Source organism: Delphinus delphis, chromosome 1 (assembly GCF_949987515.2).
Source record: "Delphinus delphis chromosome 1, mDelDel1.2, whole genome shotgun sequence".
Taxonomy (NCBI): Eukaryota; Metazoa; Chordata; class Mammalia; order Artiodactyla; family Delphinidae; genus Delphinus; species Delphinus delphis.
The window spans coordinates 6842145-6851990 of record NC_082683.1 but is presented as its reverse complement, the minus strand read 5'-3'; the positions used below and the strand labels follow the sequence as shown (position 1 = coordinate 6851990).

The 9846-nt window shown below is 50.9% G+C and overlaps 1 long non-coding RNA gene across 1 annotated transcript; it reads left to right on the top strand.

Moving 5' to 3' along the window:
• The first annotated feature begins 6286 nt into the window (after positions 1 to 6286).
• On the top strand, positions 6287 to 9624 carry LOC132437104 (uncharacterized). Its single transcript, XR_009521963.1, has 5 exons — positions 6287 to 6463; positions 7707 to 7804; positions 8443 to 8557; positions 9347 to 9398; positions 9496 to 9624. It is a non-coding gene; the product is annotated as an uncharacterized lncRNA (long non-coding RNA).
• The last annotated feature ends 222 nt before the right edge of the window (positions 9625 to 9846 follow it).

The following is a 9846-nucleotide window of genomic DNA, read 5'->3' as shown; positions in this document are numbered from 1 at the left end:
CGGCTGTAGGGCCACAGCTGAGGGTCTCATCCCGGGTCCTCCCCCAGCCCACAAACCAGGTAACCCACCGTCTTATCTTTTCTGCTGGTTCAGTTTGCTGTCAACTTCAGGCAACACTTATGACTTGAGAAAAAGGCCTTTGGGATTTTCGGGGGAAACCGTGAGCATGTTTGGAAAGGATTTGCTCTGTCTGTGTGTGGGAAACTTGACCTTGACGTTAGAAAAACAGGTCTAATTGTCCGGTCCTTGGTTCTGAAAAGCAAATTTCTTATGGAGCCTGGATGCTGAATGGCAAATCAGGAAGGCAGGGTCCAGAAACGATGAGATTTTTTTGTAACTGCAAATGGAGAGCCCGTGGAAGACTTTGTCGTGGTTAGGTGGGCTGTTTTCCTTTTCCATAAGGAGGATTCGGGCTGGGGGCTGCCTTGCCCTCAATCCCTACTCAGAGAAGCACGGGGAGTGCTGGGCTTCTCCCAAAACTCAAAATTTATATTACAGCCCTTGGGCTGGGTTTTATTTTGAAATTGTTTGAAGTTTCAAATCACCTCTCCTGTTCAGAAGACTAGACTTGTGAAAGCCGGTCTCCAGCACTCTCACCCAGATTTTATTTAGCCAGGGAGCTGTTCCCTTAGTCTTTGGGGGGATTTCTGGCCTGAGGGCAGGAAGGGAAAGAGCACAGGCCTGAAGAACAAACCCAGGACTACCCACCCCAAACAGGGACTGGTTTTGTCCTGTTTGGCGTCATTAAATCGTAAGTACCGCTTCCTCTCTTCCTCTCTTCCCCTCCCCTATCTGCCAGCATCCCGGAACATCACCCGGCTGCTCAGAGCAGATGCTGTGATGGTCTCAAATTGCCCTTGCACTTTACAGGGAGAGGACAGGAAAGCTGTTTCTGCTGTTGAAACTTTTGTGACAGAGACTTTTTTGTTAAGCGGTTTGCTTTTTTTTTAATTTTTATTCCAAGGTAATTTGTGGTGCCTGAATTGCTTAGATCATGCGATATATTGATTAGGATTCTTTCCTCTGCAAGTAGGAGAAAACTCTACTCAAAATGACAATCAGAACATTAAAATTTTTATAAATCATAAGTGCAGAGGTCGGGCAGCTTTGTGATGGGTTATATCCAGGGCTTAGCAAGGTCGGGGAATTAGGTTCTGTCCCTGTTTCTGCTCTGCCGTCCTCCACATACTGACTTGTCTCCCACCAGCTCCCCTCCTGCCTGGCTCTTCCTGGGGTCTCTCATTATAAGTGAGGAAGCCCTTCCCAAGGCCCTCCCCCGCTGACTTGCCCACACATCTCATTGGCCAGAATTATGCCTCGTGTCCAGCCCCAGCCAATTAGTGGCAAGGGAGGGGGTTATTGTGATGGAATTTGTGAGGCCCATCAGGGAGAGGAGGGTGGGTTACCTGAACCAAATCAGGGTCTGTGAGCAGAAGAGAGGGTGTGGATTTGGGGCGCTACCTGCTATCTGGAAATTTACATTTATTCAGATTTGTAACTGACTTGGGGGCAGCACCACGACTCTTGCTCCTAAAATATGTGTATTTTTTTATATTCGATCCTTAATGCAAGGGCAGTTTCAGATCATTGTGGGGTCCACTCTTAGCCTTTCACCTCCCAGGAGGCCCTCTTCCTTAAGCATCTGGGCCGGTGGTTTTTAAGAGTTTGAGTTCTCCTTCTCGATGAAACTGCTGCTCGAGGCTCCGTCCCTAAGAACCGGAATAGGAAACAGTAGGAGTTCTAAATATTCAGAGGTGTTAGGTGAACACGTCTCCAGCTCTGCAAAGGGCAGCAGCAACAGGGTTCTGGCTGGCAGCTCCCCAGAGCCATCTGCCATTTTCCCACAACACTGTGGGGTCCGCCAGGGATGGGCCTGCACCAGCATCACCTCCCAGGAACTCGCTGGAGTTTTTTCTCCAGGGCAGGCACAGGTAGCTCCCAAACCTCAGGGAAAATGGAGGTGGTGGCTGCAACGCTGGGAAAGCTGGTTCCGATGGACACGGACCTGACAGTAATTTTTGAGGTCTTTTTTTTTTTTTTTTGCCCCAACCCTGAGACCCCACTCTTAAGGCAGGTTTGTCTCTGCCCCCACTTTGACCTGGACTGAAATCACCTGAAGATCTGGAAGGATCTCTGACCTGCCATCACCTTCCTGCCACGGGGTCAGGTTTTCTGGATGAAATCAATGCAAGGACAGAAAAATTTCTTCCAGCTTTTGACATCACTGTGAAACGCAAGAGGACATTAGGGCTGGTATTAAACATCACGGATTCCTTTCAAAGCCTTTGCGGAGGTGTGTGCGATGCAAAACTGTGAGTCTTTCTGAGTACCGTGCTTCTTCCACCGGGACGGGCACTTCCAAAGCACTTGTTCTTGTGGTTCAGAACTGCTCACGGTTGTGATCTTGCGTGTCGTGATTTCCTGCCTGTCTCTCTCTCTCCATGGATCCCCCAAGGCCCAGGACATCCTCCTCATGGAGTCCTCAGCACCCGGTACATCACAGGCTCACAAGCCCGTATGTGACGGGTGGGTGCATGAAGGGGACATTCGTGCTTTCCAAAAGACGCGCTGTGGAATTAGGAAGGCTTCCTGAGTGAATTTCCACATCTCCGTGGACGGAGAGGGGGTCCTGCTTTCCCAGGCATCGTAACATCCAAGAGCCTTGTTACCAGAATCCACTTTTTCTTTAATGCTTAGAACTTAAGTGCTAGGAACTTAAAACGCCCCTGGTGAAGATGACTTCTGGTTTTCTTGTCTGCCCCCTGGTTCCCTGGCCCAGCAGCAGTGGCTTTGCAGCAAGATGTGTTAGGCTTGGGGCTCCAAAGGGCCCCTGTAAGAAGAGAAGTGAAGTCTGTTTAACATCACAGCTCTGAACTGAACTCCGGGCCTTTTAAACATCTTGTGTTAATGCAGCAGAAGCTCGCCTGGTAACTGGACCAAAGGCCTTTCAGTAGAAAGGAAAGTACATTGAAAAAGTATGTTCACTTGGGTTGTGACTTTCCAGGAAAGTCTGATTTGGTGAAAGACTGCTGACTTGGTGTGTTTTGTATTTCACGGAACACAGGAAATTGGGGACATTGACTGATTATTCACGCTAGCCTCCTCTCTCTGACTGAAGACTGTTCCTGAGGTCCCGGCCTCCTCTCTCTGGCTGAAAGATTGTCCTTTCCAGCTGAGGGCCCTGGCTGATCAGCCCTTGGTGCCTGGGCTGGGGGGTGGGGGGAGGCAGCCTCCCTAGGCAGACCCCTTCATCCAGGTAACTGCCTAGATTCAGAAAGTGGGGTTCTGCATGGAAATCGGGGGCAGGGTCTGCTTAGCTGTAGGAGGTCCGTCTGGTTTGGCTTGGAGGCCTCCAGCTCCCCATCATGCTTTTCTGAGCCATGGTGTTTTTTGTTGTTGTTATTTTGTTCTGTTCTGTTTTTTTGTTTGCTCTTTGTCCACTCCACAAAGCCTGCAGGATCTTTGTTCCCCGACCAGGGATTGAACCCGGGTCCGGGCAGTGAAAGCACCGAGTCCTAACTGCTGGACCGCCAGGGAAGTCCCTGAGCCGTCTTTCCTTTCAAGACTGTTTCTGAGCCTGAGGGTGGGCTGGACCAGGACGTGGCAGGTCCCTTGTCTCCATCTTGCCACACTCTGTGACGCCGGCTCCAGACCGCTCGCTGCTGGGTTCAGGATGTGCCCCGCCCCAGGGAAACTCACTGGCCCTTCCACCTGAGCAGCAGTGCCACGTGCAGGTCTGCAGCCGGAGAGCTCACACCAGCCAGGCGTGCCACAGCCCCTTTGCTTCCCCGTAGCTGTCTTTACCTTGGGAAGCCTGCCTCTGTTTCCAGTTTCCAGGGTCCTCCACCTGGGCCGGCCTAGGCTGGGAGTCCAGGGTGGGGGGAACCTTTACTTGGACTCCTCTTGTCCCTGTATTTACCGGAGGACACGGTCACTGCAGAAAGTGCCTTTGGCCCCTTCCCAGACCTGCTGGATCGGAAGCTCCGCTGTGGGGCTGGGAATCTGCCCCTTTCCCAAGCTCCCAGGCGACTCTTTTTTTTCTTTTTTTTAATTTATTCATTTATTTATTTATGGCTGCGTTGGGTCTTCGTTGCTATGCGCGGGCTTCTCTTTAGTTGTGGCGAGCGTGGGGCTACTCTTCGTTGCGGTGCGCGGGCTTCTTATTGCGGTGGCTTCTCTTGCTGCGGAGCACGGGCTCCAGGCGCGCGGGCTTCGTTACTTGTGGCTCGCGGGCTCTAGAGCGCAGGCTCAGTAGTTGTGGCGCACGGGCTTATTAGCTGCTCCGCGGCATGTGGGATCTTCCCGGACCAGGGCTCGAACCAGTGTCCCCTGCATTGGCAGCCAGATTCTTCACCACCGCGCCAGCAGGGAAGCCCCCAGGCGACTCTCATGCATAGGAAAGCTGAGAACCGGTGCTTTAACCCGATAAATGTCCTCTGCCTGAACTTACCTTTGGGGTAGAATTGGACATATTGGGACATTTTTTCCACACTGAAAGATAACAATTAAGGTCTCGCCTGGCTTTTTATTTATTTTTTTAATTAAAAAAAAAATTGGGGGGCTTCCCTGCCCCAAAATGCCGCGGAGCAACTAAGCCCGTGAGCCACAACTACTGAAGCCTGTGCGCCTAGAGCCCATGCTCTGCAACAAGAGAAGACACCGCAATGAGAAGCCCACGCACTGCAAGGAAGAGTAGCCCCCGCTCGCTGCAACTAGAGAAAACCCACGCACAGCAGTGAAGACCCAACACAGCCAAAAATAAATAAATAAATGAATTTATTTTTAAAAAGCTGCGCTGCGCGCCACGTGGGATCTTAGCTCCCCAGCCAGGGCTTGAACCCGCACCCCCCCCGCAATGGAAGCTCAGAGTCTTAACCACTGGACTGCCAGGAAGGTCCTCCCTGGGTTGCTTTTTGGACATAGCATTATGCGTTCACCTGTCTGGGGGCAGAGGACTGAGGTAAGAGGGCGCTCCCATCAGCCCCCACTGGACATTTCATAGCCAAGAAAGGACAAGCCTGCACCCTCCCCCTGCGGCGTGTGTGGGAGGCCCTCCCAGGGGCTTTCTCCTCTCAGGCAGAGAGATGGCGCTGGCTCAGGAGCTGCCTTCACCTGCATGCCCTTGCCTGGAACGCAGGTTTCTGGGACCTCCTGTGCTGGGGTAGGGGTCACACTGAGAACACCCCCTACATGTCCCCCCACCTACACAGGAGAGGAACTGTCCCATGGGTGGTCTGCATCCAAAGCTGTGAGTCATGAGATCTTTAGGCTGCCTCTCTGTGATGGTCAGTTCGAGGCATCCAGGTGGCCAGGCTGTAGGACCCGGGAACCCAACCAAACGCTAATCTAGGTGCTGCTGTGAAGGCTGCCATCCACCATCAGTTGACTCTGAGTGAAGGTCATCCCAGAGAACTGGGTGGGCCTCATCCAATCAGATGAAAGCCTTAAGAGCACAGCTGGGGCTCCCGAGAAAGAAGAAATTCCGTGTGTGGACAGCAGCGCCGGCTCCGGCCCAGGAGTCTCCAGCCTGTGGATTTCAGCCTGGCCTACCAGCCCCTGCCATCACATGCGCCCATTTCTTGACATAAATCTCTTAATCCATGCCTCCTCTTCCAGAACTCTGACGGATCCAGTCTACCCAGTGCCAGGGATCGGGGAGCAGCCAGTGCCGCTTTATTCTGTTCCTTTTCATGTAGGCATGTGGATTTTATTTTATTTTATTTTATTTTTAATTAATTAATTTGTTTATTTTGGCTGCATTGGGTCTCTGTTGCTGCACACGGGCTTTCTCTAGTTGCAGCGAGCGGGGGCTACTCTTTGTTGCGGTGCGCGGGCTTCTCATTGTGGTGGCTTCTCTTGTTGCGGAGCACGGGCTCTAGATGCGCGGGCTTCAGTACTTGTGGCTCGCGGGCTCTAGAGCGCAGGCTCAGTAGTTGTGGTGCATGAGCTTGGTTGCTCCGCGGCATGTGGGATCTTCCCGGACCGGGGCACGAACCCGTGTCCCCTGCATTGGCGGGCGGGTTCTCAACCACTGCGCCACCAGGGAAGCCCAGACATGCGGATTTTAAACTACCGTCATTTTCAAACTTCTTCTCTTCCAGTGAAGTGCTGACTTGTTTTTTTCTCCTGGTCAGTGGGCCGAGGGCCTGCCCTGCTGGAATGTGTTGCCGGTCTCGGCTTTCTCCTCCAGTCTCTCTTTCCTCCCCACATTTCTTTATCCGCAGGTCTTAGGGAGAGGCAGGACAGGCCTGCACGCCGTCATCAGCGGGGCCAGCTGTGAGTGTTTCTTTGGCAGTGTCTTAGCTGGTTGTTGTGAGTAATAATGAAGGAAGCAATCAGCAAGTATACTGCCCTAGAAGTGCTGCACGTTGTTGTGCCCAAGAGGGAAGAAACAGGCAAGACACTCGAGCCACGTGAGACGCCGGGACAGGACGTCGGAGGTTCTGCCCCGCCGTGTCGGCTGGTAAGGGCTGCCGGGGAAGCAAGCTCTCCGGCCCCCGGAGCCGGCCTGCTCACGGGTGTTGAAGGAAAAAGGCGCACAGCCTGGGCCATGGGTGGTTTCTGGCTGGGAGAAGCTTGCACGTAGGAATGACGATCACCAGTGTTTATGAGCACTTTCTGTGTGTGAAGCCCTGTCCTAGGCATCCTAAGTGTATTATCTCAGGAGTAAGAGTCTGTTGTTATCCCTGTCTTGCAGAGAAGAAACAGAAGTACAAAGAGCAGAAGTAACAAAGGATGGGAATTCCCTGGTGGTCCAGTGGTTAGGACTCCGCGCTTCCACTACAGGGAGCACAGGTTCGATCCCTGGTTGGGGAACTAAGATCCCACAAGGCGCACAGTGTGGCCAAATAATAATAATAGATTTTTTTTTTTTAAAGTAACAAAGGATGCAGTTGATAGAAAGAGGGCCCAAGAGCCCAAGTCTGGCTCCAGACTCTGTACTCTTTTTTTTTTTAATTTTTGGCTGCACTCTGTGGCATGTGGGACCTTAGTTCCCTGACCAGGGATCGAACCTGCACCCCCTGCATTGGAAGGCGGAATCTTAACCACTGGACTGTCGGGGAAGTCCCCAGACTCTACTCTTAACCGCGGGCTCGTGTCCTTAGAGATGGGCCTAGGGTGATGTCACTGTCCTGCGGACCCGCTTTGCCGAATGATTTGAACGTGAATACCCTCCACTCTCTCTCCGCATGAGGCAAATTTCAAATGCAGTCATACGCTTTGGAGAATGTTCCTGTGTGGGTATTAGGAGATGTGTCTGCCTTGGGGAGAGTTTTTCTTTTCAGCTGAAACCGGGCCCAGGAAGTTGATAAGGATGAGAAGCTGGTGGTGTTTTCTGCTCTGGTGGCTAATGAGAAAGGTTCCTCTAAGGGAGCTCAGCTGAGACAACAGTTCAGTTCTCTGGGTCCCACCAGCTCCACCTACCGATGCCAGCTTTGGGTCCAGTGAGCTGTGTGGCCACAGGAACTCGACCCAAGCCACCAGAAGATGGAGAACCAAGACACAGTGGTGGCTCTTCCAGGTCTTGGACCACGAGCCCGGGATAACTCATCAAGGGGCCCTGCACTCCCCCAGAGTCTGCTAAACCAGCCTTGGGTCCTTGCCTTTCTGCCCTTGGTGTCCGTGCTCATTGACACTGAGCTGTGAGTTCCCCGGTTCTCTGTCCCACTGATTTTCTCCATTGTTCTCCAATCTGGTGCTTATAGGAATTCACCCATGTCCCTGAGGCGAAACCACGTGCCAGTGGCTGACGCCTCTGACCCCAATGACTAAGACAAAGCCTCCAAGGTCCAGGAAGCGATGGGTAACTTTCATGCAGACCAAGGACAGCGCTTGCTGTGACCCCCCCCAGCCTCTGCATGTCCCCTGCTGCTACCCTCCCAGGGCACCTCCCCTGCTCGTGCCCACCCACCTGGACCCCATCCCTTAGCTCTGTCTTGCCTTTCTCAGTGCTTCCAAACGCTGGAGGAGAGAGGAGCCTATTTCCATTCTGACCACTTTATAAGAACCAGAGGGCTCTTAGAGAGGTTTTCTGGGATTTGGAATTGACCCTTGGTCCTGACACACTCTGGCGGATAGGCCCCTCCTCCAGCCTAAGCCAGTCCTCTTTCTCTTACTGCTGGAGAGCAAAGCAAGCAGCCAAAGCGGATTCCTGTGGGGACTGTTCTGTTCCTCCTCTGCTCCAGGGGCTGGCTTCAGAGATGGTCCCTTTGTCATGCCTATTGCGCCGGCCACGCCCACGCCCATGTGGCCACAGCTCCCCCTCTGCTGCGCCACGCCCCACCCCCACCCCCACCCAGCAGTGCGTGGGCTGCAGCGGGGCCACCGAATGCCTGGGATGCCGGCTGCAGTGACAGAGCGGGCCCCGATCCCTCACGGGAGTTTTGACCGAGGCAGCATTTGGGATCGCTTATGAGCTGAAATCTTTACATTTTTCCCCAGTTTTAGGCTGAAGTAAAGAATGCCTGCCTTTTCCAACCACCAACCCTTGAACTTCTAAGACAAAGGGACCACACCCTTGGATTATGATCTAACTAGGCTATGAATTTGAGTTCAGGTAAAATTATTTGCAAAGTAACCTCTTTTCCTACCTAGCTAGAAACAAGAAAAATCATCCTTCTCTGACAGGCAGAGGTCACCTGTAGACATTCCTGGATAATCAGTCAGGAAACAGAAACAGCAGACAGTCTCTGCTTCCCTGCGGGTCTTGGATAAAACTGATGTCTTTGTGGCAACTGAATTCACTTATGCAGTCTTTAGAGCAGATGGATAGAATATTTCCGTCGTCTTTCTATTTGATAGTAATAGAAGAAATGTAGTGGGATATACATCTAGCTCTTTATCTCCACTCCTGCAGAGACAGGAGGGATGATGTTGTGAGTTTAGAATATATTGGGACAAAGAGAGCTACTTCTCTCTGTCTCTCTCTCTGTCTCTGTCTCTTTCTTTCTCTCTCTCTCTCTCTCTCACACACACACACACACGCACACACACACACATTCGTGTGCACGCATGCACCCTGGCCCCGAATTTGGGGAGTTCAAAGTCCAGTAAGTTGAGGATATCCAGACCCGGGGCAGAGTGCACTTCTGCTTTTGAGAACGAATGGGCAGATTCTAGTTTGTAGTTGGTGGGTCGGAGAGAGGGATCAAGAATTTCATAGTTGGACTTGGCGTTTGGAGGCAGGTGGAGTTAGATGCAAATTTTATGTTTTGGGGGAAAGTATTTGATCTTCTTGACTGTGAGGCAAAGTGAGGGTTAAAAATATATATTTGATTAAAAATATATATGCATATATATTTAATAAGCTCTGTGGATCATACTAATATCAATTTCCTGGTTTCAGTATCGTCCTATAGTTACACAAGGTGTTACTTCTGGGAGAAACTGGCTGAAAGGTACACAGGATCTCTCTGTACCCTTTTTTTTTTTTTCAATTTTCTGTACATCCATGATTATGTCAAAATAAAAAGTTACAACATATATATTTGACAGAATGCTGTGTGGTACCCTGGATTGGATCCTGGAACAGAAGAAGGACATGAGTAGAAAAACTAGAAAACCCAAGAAAGATCTTTAACATTTGCCAATGTTAATTTCTTAGTTTTAACAGCTGTACCATGGTTGTGTAAAACGTTAACATTTAAAAGAAACTGGATAAAGGATATGAGGGAATTCTCTGTGCTATCCTTTGTAACTTTTCTGTAAATCTAAAATTATTCCAAAATAAAAAGTTGATTAAAAACAAAAATGTGTATATATATATACACATATGTATTACATTTATATTTAAACACATCTACGCAACTAGTGCCTTTAAAAATACACTTTCTTTAGACGAGGCAT